The sequence below is a fragment of the Vulpes lagopus genome, chromosome 5, assembly GCF_018345385.1.
Source record: "Vulpes lagopus strain Blue_001 chromosome 5, ASM1834538v1, whole genome shotgun sequence".
Classification (NCBI taxonomy): Eukaryota; Metazoa; Chordata; class Mammalia; order Carnivora; family Canidae; genus Vulpes; species Vulpes lagopus.
The window spans coordinates 39,208,315-39,230,179 of NC_054828.1; the positions used below are offsets into that span (position 1 = coordinate 39,208,315).

At 39.9% G+C, this 21,865-nt stretch overlaps 1 protein-coding gene across 4 annotated transcripts in view; it reads left to right on the forward strand.

Annotated features, from left to right (window-relative positions):
- Positions 1 to 21,865, forward strand: part of ACYP2 (acylphosphatase 2) — a 209,442-nt gene that overhangs the window by 179,600 nt on the left and 7,977 nt on the right. The gene's annotated exons all lie outside the window — the stretch shown is intronic.

Below are 21,865 nucleotides of genomic sequence, written 5' to 3' on the forward strand. Positions count from 1 at the left end.
AAACCAAGAAGAGCTTGGCCTAATGTGATTACAAAGGAGAAGGATGCGAACCACAGTGGCAAGTTGGTGCTGCCACGGTAAACACCCACGGGGTGCTTTCCTTATCCTTTATTTCCTTACTCTTTATTATCCAAAACATCTGCATTCGATTGCACCCTGAGAGACAGGCAATAAATTCACATGTCTTTCCTTTCAGGATTTTGTTGTTGTTTTTTTGACCACTTTGTAACAGTGCTTAGTGTTATTGTCCCAGAATTGGAAACAGTAAACATCATGTTAATTAAATTTCGGTAATAACTTATTCATAGCATAGATGTTTTTCACATGCTCAGTGTTATTTTAGTTTGCAAGGGAAGGCACAAGGCTCAGTCGTAGAAAATGCCATGGCAACCTGAGCTGAGGTGGTCCCGAATGCTCTAGACTGTGTTTCAGGCATCCTGGTGGTATTTTACAGTTCTGTGCAAGGTGAGGTATGAACAAAGAAGAAAGAGACCTTCTTACCTAAATAACCTTGGTCTTTAAAAAAATGCTCCAATAAAGTTTATTTTGACCTTGAGTTAAAATGCTCCAGCTCCACTGGCTGACTATAATGGGGCCGCCCCTCTGATTTATTCGAGCTACATTTCATTTCATAGAAGCCTTTAAATTATAGGAGTTCAACTATATTCTCTGAAAGAGAGCCTGTAACAATGAACCTAAATCCAAGTATACTTTTCCGGGAACATCTGACTCCTTGGACCTCCTAACCTGTCACATGTCACGCCCACCCACAGGAGCCTGAGCATTAGCTCTGTGGGACTATTGGCTAAAGATGAAAAATTTCATGTTTTCATCAGTTTTTAATTTTGAAAGGAAACTAGTGCCACTTGAATATTTCTGGCTTCTGGTATTAGAACAGGAAAGAAAACCATTTTTTAACGTTTCCCTAAAATCTTGAAAAAAATAAGGTGGAATGGGGAAATTTTCTAGTACTTTCTTTTGGCAACTGTAGAGATGTGCTTCCTGAGGGTCTCACGGGGGAGAAACCAATAGCTCAGAGAGTAGAGATCGGCATTGTATTTAACACTTCTCTAAGGAATATTAATTTCTGAGAATGATTAAGCAGATGTATAGAATCTAACATCTTAAGTGAATTCCACTTAAGTGAACTTGGAACGTCAGCATGTACTGATCTATAATGAACATCTAAGCTGTATTTGATTTGCCTAATGCTGCTGTATTTGGTAAGGACGAAGGAGGTTCCAATTTAATATAATTTCTTATTAATATTTAGTCAAACAATAAAATGCAAAATTAAGCATATCCCTATTATTTTCCTGAGCTAAATAGCTTTTAGTGTGCCTTTTCTATCCTTGTAGGGGAGATTAAAGAAATTGCCATAAAAAGTGCCCCAGGTGTACTCTATTTTTAATTTTTACTCCCTCTCTGTGCACCTTGAGTTTTCATTCTGAAATACAACTCAGTCTGTGTCTTTATAGAAAAAGTCTAGGGGCATCTGGCTTGGTTGATTAAATGTCTGCCTTCAGCTCAGGTCATGATCCCAGGGTCTTGGGATCAAGCCCTACCTTGGGCTCCCTGCTCATGGGGAGCATGCTTCTCCCTCTTCCTATACCCCCTTCTCCCCGCTTGTGCTCGCTGTCAAATAAATAAAATCTAAAAAAAAAAAAAAAAAAAGTCAAATCCCAAGCAAGTTGTACAGATCCTTCACTATCCAGCCATGGCTGCAATAACCTATTTAATCCATACGAGTCTTCTACTCAAAATGTTTGGTATTTCAGCCATCATTCTCATTTTTTTTTTAAAGATTTTATTTATTCATGAGAGACACAGAGAGGCAGAGACACAAGCAGAGGGAGAAGCAGGCTCCATGCAGGGAGCCTGATGTGGGACTTGATCCCTTGACTCCAGGATCATGACCTGGCCCTAAGGCAAGTGCTAAACCACTGAGCCACCCAGAGATCCCCATTCTCATTTGTTAATTACATTCTATATATGTTAGTCTAACATTTTTCAATATTACAAAATTTATTTTTCACACAGGGGGAAAATCATTCCTTACATTACCACGTTAGAGTTACTAAATCTTTTTTTTTTTTAAGATTTTATTTATTTATTCATGAGACAGAGAGAGAGAGGCAGAGACATAGAAGGAGAAGCAGGCTCCTCACCGGGAGCCCAATGCAGGACTCAATCCCTGGACCAGGGAGCACGACCTGAGCAGAAGGCAGACGCTCAACCACTGAGCCACCCAGGTGTCCCTGGAATTACTAAATATTGAAAAGAATTGATATCATTTGTAAAATATTAGGTAGTATCTAGCTCTGGATGTTACTACCCCCCTGCAAGAGACATTACAAATAAAATTTCAGCATTTTTTTGTAATGACCTTGATCAGAAAAGCCAAATTTTATATTTCTGTGTTCAGATTGCTCTTTCATACAGGAAAAAAAAGAGAAATTTTTTTATTCCCTTAGGCATTTTCTCAATAATCTTTAATTAATTTAAAATTAATAATACTTACTGGGGAAATTTGAAAGCACAGAAGAAAGGAAAGAAAACTATTCATATTTCAGGAGATGATTACTCTTTAACACTTTGATATATATCTTTCAAATATTTTTCTGTCTGCATATATTTTATAAAATTAATGTCATACTATATATACATTACATGTAACCTGCTTTTATAAAGCTTAACACCATATTACAACATCTTTATAAGTAAAAATTCATCTTCTATATTCCTTTGTATGAAAATATAGGAATTTATTTAATCAGTTCCTAATTATTAGATATTTAAATTACTTGAAATATTTTCTTGTATACAGTGAACATCCTTGAGGTACTAACTTTACTCAATTATTACTTTAGGATAAATTTTTGGGAGTGGAATCATGGAGTCACAATCTATTTATAAAATTAGGCAGTAAATGCAAGGTATACAAAAATTCAAAAGGAACAATAGAATATTCAGTGAGAAGTTTCCATTCTTCCTCCTGGGAAGCAGCTGCTTATGGTGGTTTCCATTTATTTTTTCAGAAATATTTTATGCATTTATAAGCCTGTATAAATCCTTTAGTGTGCCTGTTAAGAAATTAGTAAAATGATTTCAGTAGTAGAATTTGTTTTGTAGTTTTATATGCTAAATAATTACAGTACAAAACTTTCTACAATGAGGCAACATTGAATTATCTCAGTTCTGTACGATTATTTAATTCAGATTTTATTTGTATATAATATATCACTTATCAACTACCATGACATTTTTATCTTCATTAAACACTTTAAAAATTTTTTATGTGGATAAGTTTGAACATACTCAAAAGCAGAAGGAATAATATAAGGAAGCCCCAAGTGCCCAACTAGTATGCACATTTTAAGACTTAATAAACAATGCCGAGTTTTTCTCCATAAAATGTTTTTACTGATTTATACTCCTATCTGCTATATGAGATTTACACTGTCTTTAGTTTTGTATTGTTGAACTTTAGAGCTGCTATATTCAATGCTGTATGTCTATCTTTTTAAATTGTTATGTGTATCTTTTTTAACAAGAGTAACTTGGTGGTAGGAGGGAACGTGATAGGAAAAATTAGGGCCTAACTTATGCTTCCATATAGACTTATTAATCTAGTGCAGTGATGCCAGTCAACTTGGAGTAGCTTCCTGGTTCAGTGTGTTGGGATGAATCCTGAGAAACACATCTAAGACTCTGTGGGGAAAAGTACTAGAATTTAGTAGTAATGTCTACCAAAGGAAAGGGAGGAAGCAGGGAGGATTGCCGGTATCCATGCCCTGTAGTTTCCTGATTCTGCTTTAGCTTAGGTGCATAACAGCATGCTTTTGTACCATTCTTCTGTTTAGCAGCCATAAAAACAAATCTGGTTTAATGAAAAGGTGATGAGACATTCCTATTGACCTATAGATGCCCAAAGCCTGCTTTTACATTGATAATTTTTCTTGAAAGTAAGTTGCTCTTTTGAAATGAACTCACTGGTGCTGATATACATGTAAAGTGGAGTTTTGCACAATCACTAGTGGAGCAGATGTTGGGGGGGGATATTCTTAGAAGCAGGAAAGGATGACATTTGCTTTGTCATTCTTGCCTTACTGGACTCCAGGCAGGACCATGAATCTGTTAAAGTTCCCAGTGTGGTTTGTGGTCATGGAATAGAGAAGCTAATTGACCCACAATAAGTTGAACTTCAAATCTTATTTTTAATGTTACTTTATTTTTATTTTATTTTTTATTATTTATTCATGAGAGACACAGAGAGAGGGGCAGAGACACACGCAGAGGGAGAAGCAGGCTTCATGCAGGGAGCCCGATGCGGTACTCGATCCCAGGACTCCAGGATCACGCCCTGGGTGGAAGGCAGGTGCTAAACCACTGAGCCATCCAGGGATCCCTGATTTAAACTTACTGACCTAACCAGTCACAACAAAAGTATATTTAAAAAATATCAAGTATATCAAGTTTTTGAGAACTACCATTTCACAAACCAATAGAATGGTAAATTTAGAAGGCATCTTAAAGATAATTGAGACAGAGCATAGGCAAACTACATTCCATAGGCCAAATCCAGCCCACTGCCTGTTTTCGTAAATCAAGTTGTATTGGAAAACAGCCAGGCCCATCTGTTTATGTAATGTCCATGGCTGCTTTTGCATTACAAGAGCAGAGTTGAGTAGTTGTGACAGACTATATGGACCACAAAACCTGAAAAGTTTACTATCCGGCCCTTTATAGAAAATGTTTGCCAACCTCTGATTCAAACCAGCCTTTTCATTTTAGAGATGTAGAGATTGGGAATCACCTAGGTTGTGTAACTTGAGAAAACAGCTGGCTGTCAGTTTGCAGAGCTACAGTCCCCTAAGGTTTCTGTGAGAGAGAACATTTTTACATCTTCTGGAAGCCCTACTCTTTCTCCTCAGGCAGGATGTCACTCCCTCCTCCACCACCTTATGTGCTTACTGCAATCAGGGCAGAATGAGAACTCTCCTGCGCTCATGCAATGCTTCATACATTCCTTGGCTATCACACTTACCATGCTGAATTCTAATCATTTGCTTTTCCCACTAGACTGTGAGTCTGTTGGGTAGAGAAACCATGCCATATTTGTCTTTGTAACCCAGATACCTAGTACAGGTGACGGAAGAGATCTCTAACTATTTGTTCATTGGTTTGTACTTGACACCGCATCCTCTTTTGTGGCTATTTGAAGATAAACTTCAACTGTTGTGAAGATGAAATGCAAACATTGTGGTTTATAATTTTCTATTCCTGAGCAAGTGCCTCCCCGCCCCTAATCTTCCAGCAATAGTTGTTGTTCAGAGCCAAACACTGTAATAGGAAGGTAACAAATATCAAATCTTTTCACTGCACCTGCTGAGTAATGGCCGCAAGCCTCAGAGCCAATCTTCACCTGTATACCTGGCAAGTAGACAAGAGCCTGATGTAAGTCAAGTCATGTGTCTCTCATGAATAAATAATAAAAATGAGCAGGAGAGATGAAAGACTGCTAGAGTCAACAGTACACAACTGACTGACTATGCAGGAATGTTGAGAGTCTTTGACTCCCCAGGTTCTGTCAAGTTTCACAATGTGGGAGGAAGAGCATTTTGGGTAAGGGAGGTGTGAGTGGAGGTAGATATGGTGCAATCGAGTGGTGACAGTAGGCAGAGGAGTATATGAATCTGGAACTTTTGTATTAAATCTGGGTTTAGATGAAATCATTCAAAGAGTGGATAGAGCTTAGAGAACATAAGATTAGGAGAGGAAGCCTAAGGATCAGAAGTAAGTAAGGATTTAGCAAAGTTAAGAGGATCTCTCCCTGGGAAGGATCACCTGGAGATGTGGGAGGAAGACAAAAGTGTGGTGTCCTAGAAGCCTAGGCCTGAGAGGAGGAGAAATTGTCAAGTAAGGAAACAGCAAAAAAATGTATGATGCTTTGGATCTAGTGATACGCAGGATTCTGATAACTTTGCTGAGAACAGCTTTAGTGGAGGGTACCCTACTTAAAAGCCACTTTCTATGGGTTGAAGAGTTAATGAGGAGTAGGGAAGAGGTATTGAACAGATTTTACTCTTAAGACACAAAAGAGAAAATTGAGAGAAAAACAGAAACGAGATGGTTACTGGAAAGTGGGTTTATGTTTCATTAAATGGTTAGCATGATTGATTGATTGATTGAAGGGGATCTACCAGGTGTCAGGATCATAGGGTGAAAGTGTTTGTTTATTTTTTTTTTCAAGCGCACGGGGGTTTATTAGCAAGCTCGAGCTTGGGTCCAAGTATACCTGACACAGTGGAGCAGGGACTTGGACTGGGGGAAAGTGTTTAAAAGTCAAGTGGAAAAGGAGACATCACCAAGAGGGAGAGGAATTTATCTCTCTGAGCCCAGGTCTCTTCATATGTAAATAGAAATAATATCTTACTGAGAGAGAAGTTGGAGGTTTAAATGAAATAACATAACCAAAAACATTTAAAAAATAGAGCACTTTTCTAAAGTACATTACTCTCTGTTATTGACTCCAGTTTATTACCTCGACTCAATGACTGATTAGTCTCTGTTGCAGTGACTTAGTATTAGAATCTAATTATAATTAACCTTGTCACTGCAGCTCAGAAATCAGGGCACAAGTCCCTTCTCCTGACATTTGGATATATTCTGATGCTTTGGATGCCAGATTACTTTTGCGTGTGTGTAAGAACACTTAACATGAGAGGTACCCCCTTAAATCTATTAAGTGTGTGATACAGTATTATTGATGATGGGTACAATGCTGTACGGCAGATCTCTAAAATGTATTCATCTTGCCTGAAATTTTATGGCAACTGATTAGCAACTCCCCATTCCCTACTCCCTTCAGATCCTAACAATTATCATTCTACTTTTTGATTCTATGAGTTTAGCTATATTTTAGACCCCTCATATGAATGGAATGGTGCAGTATTAGTCTGTGACTGATTCATTTCACTTAGTATAATGTACTCAAGGTCTATCCATGTTATAGGTGGCATAATTTCCTTCTTTTTAAGGCTGAGTAATATTCAGTTGTATGTGTATACCACATCTTCTTTAACCATTCATCCATCTTTCTTCATCCATTCATTTGTCAACAGACATTTAGGTTGTTTCCATATCCTGACTCCTGTGAAGAGTGCTTCAGTGAAGGTGGGAATGCTAATATCTCTTTGAGATCTCTATTTCATTCATTTAGGAGAGACACCCAGGAATGGGATTGCTAATTCCTATCCAGATACCTTATTTGATTCAGTTCATTAAATTAAGCACCATGGGCAGCCTGGGTGGTTCAGCGGTTTAGTGCAGCCTTCAGCCCAGGGTGTGATCCTGGGGACCTGGGATCGTGTCCCATGTTGGGCTCCCTGCATGGATCCTGCTTCTTCCTCTGTCTATGTCTCTGCCTCTCTCTCTCTCTCTTTCTCTCTCTCTGAATAAATAAATAAAATCTTTTTAAAAAAATTAAGCACCAAAAAAAAAAAAAAAATTAAGCACCATGTGCAAAGTAAAACAGAGGTGCTATGATAGTGCACATGGATAGGACACTGTCAGTGGATCTTATGTGGATACCAGTGTCTCAATCAATAGGCTGAGAAGTACCCTATTAGCCTAATAATGCCCAGGAAAAGTAAGAATAGGCCAAGTTTGGGGACTAGACCAAACTTCACTTTTTTAGGATTCTCCTCGGAACTAGATGGTGAAGAAATCACATAACAAAAGTCATCAGAGCTTGGGTTGGTGAGACCCGTGTGCTCAATTTTGTGTGTGTGTGTGAGATGTAGAAGTTGGTTCTAGGCTCTGGTATCCTGAAGGAAAATTAAAAAGACAAAATCAGAACCATATTCTTTTATCTTTTTATTCATGAGAGAGACAGAGAGAGAGAGAGGCAGAGGGAGAAGCAGGATCCTTGTAGGAAGCCCCATGTGGGACTCGATCCTGGAACTCCAAGATCAAGCCCTGAGCCAAAGGCAGACGCTCATTGGCTGAGCCACCCAGGCGTCCCCTTAAATGACAGTGGCTTAACTCCTGGTGAGAGAATCAGCAAGCCGACCTTGACTGTGGAACCATTTCCTGAGGAGTTAAATACAGATCCAAGTGACATAGAACCTATATGATTAATAGAACATGCTTTACCGAGTTCAGCTTTTTCCTAATTATACAAATTCAGTTTGAACAAAAATATGTCTGAACAAAAAAGAGTTATAAAAATAGTAGTTGTAGCCTACCCACTAATTATTTCCTTCTTTAGGATGAATGACTTACAACAGAAGCAAGCATCATAATTAGCAAACTTCATTACTGTTTATTTTCATTTTTTCATTTATACGTTCTTATTTCTATCCTATCTCCTTCCACAAAGGAGCTGAAGTGACTGTTGCTATTCATTTTATGTGGTTTTATTCATAATTCATTATGCAGGAGACCCCAGTTCCCTTGGAAATGAAATTCATGTTAATTTGAGTATTTTTGCCTCAAAAATTTGACTTATATAGTAAATCAAAATCTCTTATGAAAGAACAACAGAAGAATATCCAAGTTCTCCAAATCCTTCACAATTTCCTTTAGAATACAACTCTAAATCCCAAGATGAGTTACACTCCCCTGTCTGTTGGGGGTGGGGATCAGGGGCTTTAAATAAAACAACTCCAGCAATAAATGACTAGCAAATCCTACTAGCAGGGATGATGAGAAACTAAAAATCAGTGTTCATGTTGGGAATTTCAGCAGTTCCCAACCTGGCTCACAATCCTCCTTTGTGTCCTTTGCCTGCTCCGGACTTGCCTTCACTCTGTGGCAGGCAGATCACCCTGTTTCTGGTTAATTTTCAAGATCCTGGAAATTAATTCTGAACTGGAGCACAGTTCTCCCTGATTTGTTCTTAGTTCTGGTCTTGAGTCTCCACACCCACCCCCTGCCCCCTTGCCCCATATATTCCTATGAATGTCTAAGGAAAAGCACTTCCTTATAACAGAACAAAAACATTTGACTTGTTTTTAAGTGATTAACTAACTGTACTGAGTTGGTCACTCCCAGGCATAAACACCACTAGAAATGAACTTCAGCAAATGAAAACACCAGACTGGTGATAATCTTTTCTGATAGAAATCATTTAGAAGCTGGTTTGTTTTGTTTTGTTTTTTTGTTGTTGTTGTTGTTGTTTTGGTTTTGTTTTTAATAAGAAAGTAGAGGGCCCCTGGCTGGCTCAGTTGGTTGAGCATCTGCCTTGGGCTGGGGTCCTGATTCCAGGGTCCTAGGATGGAGTCCTGTGGTCAGGCTCCTTGCTCAGCTGGGAGCCTGCTTCTCTCTCTCCCTCTGCCTGCCACTCCCCTTGCTTGTGTTCTTTCTGTCAAATAAATAAATAAAATCTTAAAAAAAGAACATCATTTTGTGACTTAAGATCAGATGATGATGATTCTGTGTATGGGTATCTGCACATCAAGTTTTGTGTATACTTGAATTTCTATATGCACAGGAATGGGGTGCATACCCCCCCCTCGGACTGTACCTCAGAGGGTGGCAACATCTAAGAGTGGGGCTGCGAGGTGATGAAGGGGAGCTTTCACTTTCTGCTTCATATACTTGTATCTTGTAAATCTGAGATTTTTTTGATAAGCAGGTATTACTATTTTAATTAACAGCTTGGGAATTAAAATATTATTTCTAACAACCATTCACATATTTAAGACCACAGCATTGTGAAATAATAGCACCTCTACTGATGTGCAGTCTTTATATTTTTCAAAATGGTGTTTTCAGTTCAGTGATGTATATTTTGGGTTTTATCCTGATGAATGAATGAAAATAAATAAGAAAAAAAATTATCCAAATAACTCTTATACATAAACCCTCTGTTAACTTCATATATCTTGGCTCAGGATTCTACAATTGACCCTGGTTTTCCTTATCTCTGTGACTAGGATCATAACCTTTTACCTTTTAATACTGTTGCTTAAGATCTTGTGGACAAATCCCTCATTCAGCAGGGTTATTGAACATCTTCTCCTTGTTAGCCCCTGGGCTGGGCTCCGAGGATAGAGGTAGACAGACATGAATCTCCTTCATTTACTTTTGTTTAAAGATTTTATTTATTTATTCATGAGAGACACAGAGAGAGAGGCAGAGACACAGGCAGCGGGAGAAGCAGGCTCCATGCAGGGAGCCCCACATAGGACTCGATCCCAGGACTCCAGGATCACACCCTGGACTGAAGGCGGCACTAAACTGCTGAGCCACCTGGGCTGCCCCAAATCTCCTTCATTTACACAAGCTGACCTTTATTGCATGCTTTCCGTGCCCTAAGCCTGGTATTTAGTGCTTTATATGTATTATCTCCTTTCATCTTCATATCACTGTATATAGTAGAGGTATCATTAACCCCGTTCTACAGATGAAGACACTGAGACACAGATAAGTAATTTACCCAAGGCTGCACAGCTAGGAACTAAGGCAGTCATTTGAATCCCAGGGGACTGAATCAGGCTCCAGCTCAACAGCCTATCCTTTTAAACCACTACTCCACAGTGCCTTCCAGATCACAAAGTCAGTGTAATCTAGTAGAAGGAGTTTTAGAAGTAGATATTTATTTTTGAAATGGGAACAACTTGAATTTCCAACAATAGGATGTAAGTATGATAGCATCCGCCCATATAATGCAAGACTTGAGGGACATTTAAAAAGATGATATAGAGGGGTGCCTGGGGGCGGGGGCTTAGTCAGCTAAGCATCTGCCTTTGGCTCAGGTCATGATCCTGGGGTCCTGAGATTGAGCCCCCATATCAAGCTCCCTGCTCAGGGGGGAGTCTGCTTCTCTCTCTGATCCTCCCCCCTTCTCTCCTCAAATAAATTATCTTAAAAAAGAAAAACAAAATTGATGTAGGTATTGATCCATTGACATAAAAGCAAATTCTCTTCATATTATTAAGCAGAAAAGATTACAACAGTACTTATAGTATGATTGAACTTTGTGAAAAGTATCAGTGTGAAAAGTAGGCTACTAGGGGGTGCCTGGCTGGCTCTGTCTGTGGAGCATGTGGCTCTTGATCTTGGGGTCATGAGTTAGAGCCCCATGTAGGACATAGAGATTACTTTAAAAAATAAAAGAAACACACTTTCAAAAGTAGGCTACTACGCATTTCAGGTCAGAATATTGGGGAGCACATGCACTGCCCCTCCAACCCCGAGGTGGATAAGGCCTCTCCGGGTCTGCTCAACACGGAGCCCCAGGCAGGCCACCACCAGTCAATCCTGGGTGGCCCTTAAGATGAATCATCTTTGTCTTTTGAGTATTTGCTCTTTGATTCCACTGTCAGAATCCATTCCCCACATATTTTGCCTTGATTTCTCTGTCTCTTCCCTTACTCTCTTGTCTCAGCTGGCCTATCCTTTCTGTAGTCGTCTTGTCTCTCGACGTGTACACTGGACCCTGGTTTTCTACTGCAATTATCCCTTTCTTCCACATCATCACCTTTTGCTTTCCTGTTAGTTCACTTCCATACGAAAATATGTTCTGTTACGTACAATCCTGCTTTTAAAAGGTTTCTCTAGATCCCATGTTCCTCTCCAGCTATTGCCCTTTACAGCCCATCTCCTGGAGAAAGCTCTAGATACTGATGGCTTGTACTCCCTTCCCCTCCTAGCTCCCATTCGCCCCTCCCAGAAGGCTTTGCTCTCCACTTCTGCCCTGTAACCAGCCACATCTGGGCTCTGGGATCTCTTTCTTGCCAAATTCAGTCATCCGTTCTCCGGCCTTGTGTTACTTAAACTCCTCGCAGCCTGTGAGACTGTGGGGACTCCAGTCTGCTTGAGCTCCTTTCTTCCCCAGGATTCCGTGATGCCAGAGTCTCCTGGTTCTTCTCCTGTCTCTCACCGTGTTCTCTCAGCCTCTTCTGCTGGCAGCCACTTCTCTCCCCTGTCTCCATTCATTCCCCATGTGTTGCCATCTGGCCCCATGGTACTATCATTTGTAGGCCAACAAGTACGCAATTTTTTACCCTGGTTCAGCCTTTCCCCTAAATTCCCGATTTGTAGATACTATTGTTTACTCAAGTGTCTCAGTGGCATCTCATGCTTAACATGCACAAAAGAGAGCACTTGATTTCCTCCCTGCGGCTGGGACTGCTAGCTGCCCTCCAGGAAGCATCCTTCCCTTCTACTGTAATGCTAGTGACTTTGACTGGGCCCATGGCCACTCAGGATAAAGCCAACAATGCTTACGTTTCTGTTTTCTCTTGTAGCTGAGTTCTAGCTAATAAAATGTAATCAGAAGTATTGTGTGGTTGCTTCTAGAAAACATTCACTTTTTGTACCATATTTACAAACCATATCTTAAGACAATTTACCTTAAGACGCCAGTTCTCTTTCCCTTTGTTTGCCCTTTCTCCCATTCTGCTGCCTAGAATATAAATATGATGGTTGGAGCTCTAGTGTCCGTCTTGGCTGAGGAAGATGAGGACAGCATCCCAGAGCTAGCTGAGTGGAAACCTGAAAAGGCTCTGAGGGTCCTTGAGCTGTCACAGTGTTGCTGGACTACCTGCCTCCAGGCTCCCATGACGGAGAAGTGAAGATCTCCCTTGTTAAGCCACTGTCACTGTGCCTCGTAGCCGAATCTATTCCTGTTCAGTACATTCACCAGTGTATCCCATATTTTATCTTTTATCTATCAGAGAACAACCTTCCTTTCACATACTAGGTGATTTGGATTATTTGGAATGTCAAGGAAAACTTTTCTTATATATTAATCACTAAAATGATAAAGTTAGTAGAAAAGATGATTTGCTTTTACACAAATGTGTTCAAGAAATTTTCTAGAATATATTTGTGTCTGATGAAGATTTGTACTCTCATTTTCTCAGGTTTTTAATGAGTTCTAATAAAAACCCATTTATGCTGAGATTACACCCCTCCCCAAATGGATGATTTTCATCATCTGATATTTTGTGCTGGTTTGAATACTTTCATATGACAAGCCTGAAATAAAATACATCCATCCTGATGGATGGATGGATGGATGGATGGATGATGGATCATGTCCGAATAGAAGTTGTCTCAGGTTGGAATATTTAGGATCTTTTAAGAAGGCCAAGTTAAGTTAGTTTATGGTAAAAGTTCTATACTATAAGTTACTTGTTGAATGAATGAGTAAATAATGGTATATTTTCCTGTAATTCTTCAGCTATACAAAGTTATTGTGGTAATTTTAAAACAAGCTTACAGATTCTTTGCCTTTCCTCTCACTGAGATTGGGGCCTAATTCCTCTCCCCCTGAATATGGACAAGCCTTGGTGATTGGCTTCTATCAGAGAACGCGGCGGAGGTGACACAGAGGGTCTACGGAGACGAGGTTAGAGTAGACCGTGCAGCTTCCACTTGGCACTCTCTCTGACATGTTGCTTTTGGATTCCTGAGCTGACATGAGTGTATGAAATCTGGCTGCTCTGAAGCCACCCTGCTGGAGAGCCTGAGGAGCCCCGGCTTTTCCAGACTGTAACTGATTGAGTTTTCCCAGGATCACCTGCCACACCTTTGAGTGACTGAGCCTTCCAGTGATTCCCATCATCTGCTTTTGAGCTTTGTTCCCCATGAAGTGAGGCAGAGATGAGCTCTCTCTGCCCAAAACTTCAGATTAATAGCAGGATACATACTGTTTCAAGCCTCTAGGTTTGAGGGTAGTTTGAGTAGCAACCATGATAATGGAAACATTCCCTGACACAGCACGCTGACCTTCTATGTTGCCATGAGAGTAGTAGTGCTTGATTACCATGGAGACCATTAGGACCCTTCAGTGCATTCCCTTTCTGAATAATTCTCTGTGACAAAGGGGCATTGCAGTCACCTACCACTGTGGCCACTGGTTAGAAAGGGCTCCAGTTCTCTTACCTTTTCCAGACCTAGAGAAAACAGCAGAAATGCTGCCTTCCAAAGTGGAAACAAAATCGGCTCTTTCAAAACAAACTGTCTTAAGATGTAGTTTGTAAATATGGTACAGTAGGTGATTGGTTTTTTTCTTGTCTTTGCCCTAAAAACAAGAACAGCCTGGAATGTGTTTCAGTATAACCCAGGTGACCAGAGAATGTGCTCAGGACAGGAACAAAGAACCGTAGCCTCATTAACCTGTCTGGGGCAATGATGGGCTAAGTGAAAAGCAGCAGGTGATGGAGAGTTTGTAAAAAGGCGGTCTGCATTATCACTTGTTCAGTGTTTCCTAGGGAAGAAGGGACTCTCAGTATAGATTCTCGAGGCCGAAATCTGCCTAGCCTGGAGAAAACAACCTAATGTAATTCCATTTCAGCACACTTCCTCAGTTGAAAAATTCTTGCACAAATGGATGATCTATTTGACAAATACAGCACCCAATATAAATCAATACATGGTATTTTGTTTTATAAATTGATCTGTGAATTTGGTTAGCATTTATTTGTGCCCTTAAACTTGACCATTTCAGAGAAAGCTTTTAGGATCAATTTCCTAGACCACTGAAGACTGTTGGCGTCTCCACCAAGGTAATGATGCCTCATAGGATTCTAGAGGAAGCTGCTAATTTCTTTCTATCTGTGATCCAAGTTTCACTGTAGCAGGAAACAGTGTCTAATTAGAAGAGGCTCTCAAACATTAGTCTTCATCTGGCTGATTGCCAGGCCCAAAGAGCACTTTCTAGATCCAATGTCAGGGAGGCCAATTTCTTCCACAGTAGGACCTATCTTCTGACTTTAGCTTCGTGATTGTAACTTCTGAAACCTCAGACTTTTAGTTCTCTTTAAATGCAAGCATATCACTCTGGAGAGTGTGGGTTTATATGCCCAGTTTGAGCAGCTTCATCTAAAAGTCATTTGGAAAACTAAATAAGACAGCCATCTACTCTCTAAGAAGCTTTCGATTCAACAGAGGAAGATGTAATATAATTAATTAAATCGCATTTTGATCCTGGTGACTAGACGTTCTTTGATCATTTTATTAATGGTGTCAGAGGAACGGAGCACATCTTAGAATGCAATAGTAAAATGATGAAGAATTTTACTTTAGAGAGGGATCATTACCTGTCTCTGAGCATCTTCCATTACATTTTCTTCTCCCTTCCCCCTCTCAGCCTATAATCTGTTCTTTCCCCTTGTCACCTCCCACTAGATAAGCAACTTGAATATATGGATGATGTCCTTTTATTTGTCTAAGATTCATCAAGCTATTCATAAGATTTCTTTATGAAAAATACCACAGTGTGAAGTCCTTTAACAAGCACACACCATTTAAAATTTTTGTTATTAGGGTGACACTAATACATGCAATTTTAGTTTTTAAAATTTAGGCCAAAGTATTCATTGGGATTTAGCAATGACTGTGTTTTTACTATCAGCCAAAAATCATTGTTAGGATACATACATTTTTTTCCTTCATCTTCTATTTTGCTCTTTATTTTTGTAAAAGGAAGGAATAAACTGGCATATATCTTTATGAATACAAAAAGGAAAACATTTTTGAGAGGAAATGGCTACTTTCTGAAGCTCTTAAAACAGATTAAAATTCATTTGCAAAGAATACATTAGTGCTGAAAAATACTCAGAGTATAATATCCGAGGACCACTTACAGGTGGCCACTTATGAACTGAGACACTTCAATGACGTTCTTACATCCTATCGTGAGCCTCCCTATGAACTGAGTCACATACTTGAACTTAGATTAAAAACTCTTCTAGGGGAAAATGAGAATCTAAAAAGATTTTTTTTTAACCCTGAGAGGTTGAAAAGATAAGCCATTTCCCTAATTATGAAACATCCCAATAAAGAAAAGTTTCAGGATTTTGACTTCTTGGCAAATATTTAAAGACCTTCTGGAAGCCCCCATCTTTAGGGTTTACAACATATAGTACAATATGCTGTCACAGATGATACCCTTAAAAGACACCCCAGCAGTCTCCTTTCCATTAAAATTTTTGTTTCTCATTTTCCACCCATCAAATTTCTTGTTTTTCTAGTGGTTTCTGTGTTATTACCTGCTTCTCCGTTCTCCTTCAAACTATTCTTTAGATGGAATTTTGCACAACTTATTTTCAGTGACTGTCAGGGAGATGCTTCATGAATTGTCTTTAAAGCCTATGCACACACCTCTCTGTGAGGCTTCCACTGGACCGGCATTGGCCTCCCCTGGGAGAGCTGGTGCTCCTCCACAGCAGCCCCAGGAAAGCGGTGGGGGTGGGAGGTGCTCTCACCCAGCTCAAAGTCACTGCTGTGCCCAGCTACCCTCCGCTCAGGGAACCCACCCAGCCCCAAGCTTCCCATCCCCTGGGGCCAAGGCTAAGAGCTCTTAGTACCCAAGTTTGAGCCATTAGCAGACTGGCAGCCAGCTCCAGAGACTGTTGCCCTAAAGATACATGTCTTTATGGCCTTGGAACATCACATGCCTCACTTTAATGGAAAAAGTATCTAGTAAAGTCGATTGTAAAGCAAAACTCCATAAAGAAATCTCTACCCTCTTTTCCAATAATTTCCTTTATAAAATCAAGGAAATAGTATTAGCAAGGAAAAAGAAACCCTGTTTTATGTGTTTATACTTCACTGTGTTCCCATATGATTTAAAGTGATTTGTCACAATATGTAAAATTATAATGAGAGCATGTACATTTAAGAATGAAAGAGGACCAAAAAAACCAAGATGGGGACCTAAAATAGGGCCGGGAACAAGGCTTTAAAAAATGTATAAAATAATGACCTCTGCTCTGAGTGGGTCAGTGTTTGCCTCTTAACTATCTAGTAGCCCTCTATCAGCTAATGACATCACCCCAAAAACTCAGTTTGCTGGTGAGCATTTTTGGGGGAGAAAGGAGATGGAAACGTCAGGGTGAGGGGTGAAAATACAGGGGAGACTGGGCAACTCGCTTTTCATTTGGCTTCACATAGGAGTAGATTTTAACATATCTGGAAGAGAAAATGCCCTAGACTGTGTGTTGTTAAAACAATCCTCCTCAAATATTGTTCTTCTGGGACAAAGCACTCGTACATATTGGAAGGCACTGAATTCATAATCAAGGCAGGCTTGCTTGCCAAGAACAGAACCTTAAAGATGTATAAAGCTCCTCTGTGTGTCTCCTCACCCTCAGAGGCAGACAGCTCAAAAGATTGATCTATTCTTGCTGTCTGCATGTCTTCACTGCCTCCTCACTCCAAAAGCATTTTAATCTGGCTTCCACCCCTACCACGTCACTGAAGCTAATCCTGCTAAGGTCCCCAAAGCACTTTTCGGCTCATATTTTACTTAGGTCTCAGCAGCATCTGGAAGTTGACTTCTCTCCCTTCTTAAAATATTCTGTACCCTTAGGTTTCCTTAATCCCACATTTTTTTGGTATCTCCCCATTCTCTGGTCATTCCGCCTTCCTGTCCTTTGCCTGCTTCTCCTTTTCTACCTGACTCTTCAATGTCGGTAGGTTCCTTGGAATTCTGTCCTCATGCTGAGAAGAAGTCTAGCTCTGAAAGAGCCCACAGAAGTATTGCTATTATACAAACCAGTAAAAACATATGTCTAATCTTCTGTATCCCATAATGTAGAAATTCATCAAGTTCTTGTTCACTGAATAATAGTAATGGTAGACACAGGACATTGCCTTGCTTAGTCGCAGGTTCCTAACTCCTCATCGTGCCTTTTCCTTATTGCCAAGAAGAGGTAGGAACCGTGTTTTTCTGACTCCCTTGCAGCTAGAGTCTCAAATGTGATGTAGGTTTCATCCATCAGAGGTCCTCATGTGAAATTTGAATTTGAAACTGGTCTGGGTGGAAATAGAAGCAGAAGTGCCTGAGTCATCCATTTAGCTGGTGTGAGAATCTAGGAGATTCTGGAACCAAAAATCCTGGTGGGATATCTGATGCCTGGAACGCAGTTAGTGTAGCACCTTCATCAATACAGTGATTTTGGTGACAGTCTCCTGATGCCCAGCAGCTCCCCCCATGGGCTTGTCACACAGAAAATTGTTCAAGGCTTAGCAATGGAGATTAGGGAGTGTCTTTCAGGGAAGTTCTGAGTATTGTCTAGGGGAACTTTAAGGAATTTTCTGAATCTATACAGATGTGGACCTTTGATTATCTACTAACTAGGCTATTTTACTACTCTAAGGAAGAAATTTACTTGTAGCAAACCAAAGAAATGCAAATACTTCTTGTTCATAGCAAAGCAAATTACTTTTTTTCTGGTAGATATAGAATTGACTTTTGCCGTAAAGAAAAGATTATCCCAAACATATTTTTTATTGCTCTAAAACTACCCTCATATGGGAGCCTCTAGTCATATGTGGTAATTGAGCACCTGTAAGGTGGCAAGTTTGAATTGAGATATGTTTTAAATATAAAATACACTTCAGAATTTAAAGTCTCAATATAAAAATATATGTAAAAGATCTCACCTTATTCATCAATTATATTGATTATAAGAGTAATATTTTGGATATATTGGACTAAAAAATATACTTTCAAAATTAATTTCACCATTTTTACTTTAGTATGGCTCCTAGAGGATGCTCAATGACAGCACTGTTGGATGTTCCTACCCTATAGAATTTCAACCAGTTTTGCTTCCATTAGCCCATTGAATTCAGCATACCTGATTGTGTGTGTGTATATACACACACATATATGCACATATGTGTCTCTGAATTCTCTTTTGAACCAGAACATCTTCCAGGTTCTGTCATTAATTTTTTTTTTAATTTTCTTTTTTTTTTATTTATTTATGACAGTCACAGAGAGAGAGAGAGAGAGAGAGGCAGAGACATAGGCAGAGGGAGAAGCAGGCTCCATGCACCGGGAGCCCGACGTGGGATTCGATCCCGGGTCTCCAGGATCGCGCCCTGGGCCAAAGGCAGGCGCCAAACCGCTGCGCCACCCAGGGATCCCGGTTCTGTCATTAATTAATGCAGTGAATAGAATCCTTTGACACAAGTCGCTTTATATTTGCAGGAGAACCACCGTTTTTAACATTTTATACTTTACCAACCAGTTTTACAGAATTGCTCCAACAAGCCCCATCTATGACACAGTATATTAACTAATGGAATTTAAATAAAAACATATAAAAAAATAAATAAATAAATAAATAAATAAATAAATAAAAACATATAAAAGGAAATGAAGAGGTGATATGTACCAAAGAAAACATTTCAAATACATACTTCCAACAATGTTCATATTTTAAAAATATATTAAAATATAATGTACTACTCATAATGTTAAAAAAAAAAAAAGCCCCATCTAAATATGTTTCTCCCGCCCTCATAGTGATTTTGTAAAGACCTAATTCCCCACACTAAATTCCTTTGTAAAATAGCTACGGTGGTTTCCATGACCTGCTACAGCACCCTGGCTGATCCAATAGCTAAAAATGGAGTGTTTACTATGTTCTGCATGCTGTCTTAAACACTTTCCAGATTATCTCATTGAATCTTCAGTAACAACTCTTAGGCAGGCAGCACACTGTCCATTTCACAGATGAGGCACTGAGTGTTTAAGAAGCTCGCCCAGAGTGACTAGTGGGGAAGTGGTGGCTGACTCGCACTCAAGCAGAATTGATCCCAGAGTCCACTTCCATTACCACTGCTACTCTTTTCCTCCCCACCCCCCCAAAAAAACCCACAAAAAAACAGAAAGGAGAGGGTATATGTCACTTTGTTGACCTCAAAACCATGGTATGGAGGAGAAGCCAGGGATTCCAGTCATGCCTTCACTATTTCTGCCTCTTCTGCTCCCAGGCCCTGTGATCCAGTTGTCTGGCTTTCAGAATCCTGGGCAGAGCTCGTGCCTGGGTAGTTCTAGACTCTCCCAACTGAGGAGGTCAATGACCTTCTAGACTCTCCCAGTTGAGGAGGTGAATGACATGCCCTTTCCCACTACAGCTGAGCAGGAACCTAACAGGTTTCCCCAGTGGATTGCACTAGAAGTATGTGACAGTGTCACAGAGCTTGCTGAAGAGGCTCTCTACCATCCTCGGCAAAGACAGAACAATTACCCTGGAATAACTGCTGTTGAGGGCTCACTGTGTGTCAGATGTTGCACTGGGCAGTTTCTAATCATTTTTTAAAATTCATTCAGCAAGGTGAGGGTTATCCCCATTTTAAAGAGGAGCAATCTGGTTTCAGGTTAATTATGGAAGTGCTGGGATTCCCTTGAAAAATCACTTAACTCTTCACTGCTCATGTGACAGAAATTTTAGACCTGATAGTTGACATTTAATGCCGGAGTTCCAACCCTCTAGACAGTTGGAAATCCGTGTATGACTTTGGATTCCCCAAAATCTTAACTGTAAAATCTCCGCTATTGACTGGAAGGAAGCCTTACTGATAATACAAACAGTTAACACATATTTTCCATGTTAGATTATATATTTTTAAAAAAAGATTTAGAGAGAGCATGAGAGAGCATGAGCAGGGAGAGGGGCAGACTCCCATGCTGCACAGGGAACCTGATGCAGGGCTCGATCCCAGGACTCTGGGACCATGACCCAAGCCAAAAGCAGATGCTTAACTGAGCCACCAAGCCCCCCTGATTATATACTATATTCTTAAAATAAGCTAGAAAGGTTATTAAAATAAGACAAATTACATTTAGAGTACTGTGCTGTACAAAATCTGCATTTAAGTGGACCTGTGCAGTTCAAATTCATGTTGTTCAAGGGTCACTTGTATAGTATAATACCATTAAAAAGCGTGTACTGATAATGAAGAAGTCTATGGTATTATTTGTCCACATGGAACTGAATAAAAAACGTGCTTAAGAAAGGAGAATAGCAAAAATACCGTGTACTCTCCTTCCATTATTAATGCTAGTTTAAAAGCTTGAAATGGGCAGGCAACTCAATATTTTCCAGCATGCACCACATTTGCTTTTAATTCATTAGCTGTCTCTTCTTACTGTCTTTCTTGCTATGGTCTACATTTTACACCAGTGCTGCAGAGATATCCGAAAGGATTTTTCTGTCCCACTTCAGACCCAGGAAATAGAACTGGTATGAATTATTAATACTGTTGGCTTTCTAGTGCTTTAATTCCACCTCTTTGTTTCAAGAAGGATATTAGTTAAATGGAGTTTTTCATTTCATGCCAGGAGCTTACTACATTTTGTAGGAAACACTAAATGACCTGAGTAATAGAAGAGACAGTCCTGTGTTGATTCCCACTTCTACTTACGACAGATTCTGCATGCATTCCACTCCCTATATCCTCGTCCGTGATAGGTTAATAGGGCAGTTTTTACACTGGGCTCTTCAGAGCCCTTGGAATTCCCCGGATGTGCTGGAGGTAGAGCTGGGAAACAGGCCTAGGGCGGAGGTTCTGCACCTCACCCCTACCATCCCCCTTGCTTCAGAGAAGCACTTCATTTCTACAGGCATCAAGCTTTCATGCAAGATTATGAGAGAAGAAAGGGCTTTTCTTTTTAAAAATCTTGAATTAATACACCTACGACAATAGGTGTTTTACATCTTTGGGATACTAAGAACAGGGTCTAAAGATTTTTGATAAGTACAGTATCTGAGGATGTACAACCAACTGTGCCCTGAACATAAATGGCGGTGGGTCAGGTGACTGGGCTTGCAGGATGGACTTGGCCCTCTGGTGTTCTAATAGTCCCTCTGCCCTCTGGGTGAAGTCAGTTACTGTGCTTATAGAATGGGTAAACTTAAGAATTGCAGTAACATATGGGGACTGGCAAAAATAAGTGAACAGATTCTGGAAATAAACTTAGTTCGCCTGCTTACGTTCAGGTTATTAGGTCAGACCCACAGACCTCCAGCTTCCTCTAAGAGGATGAATATAGTCATTACTTGTATTATTTCATTGGGACTGCCATGAATTTTATCAGTTTTCTGTAATA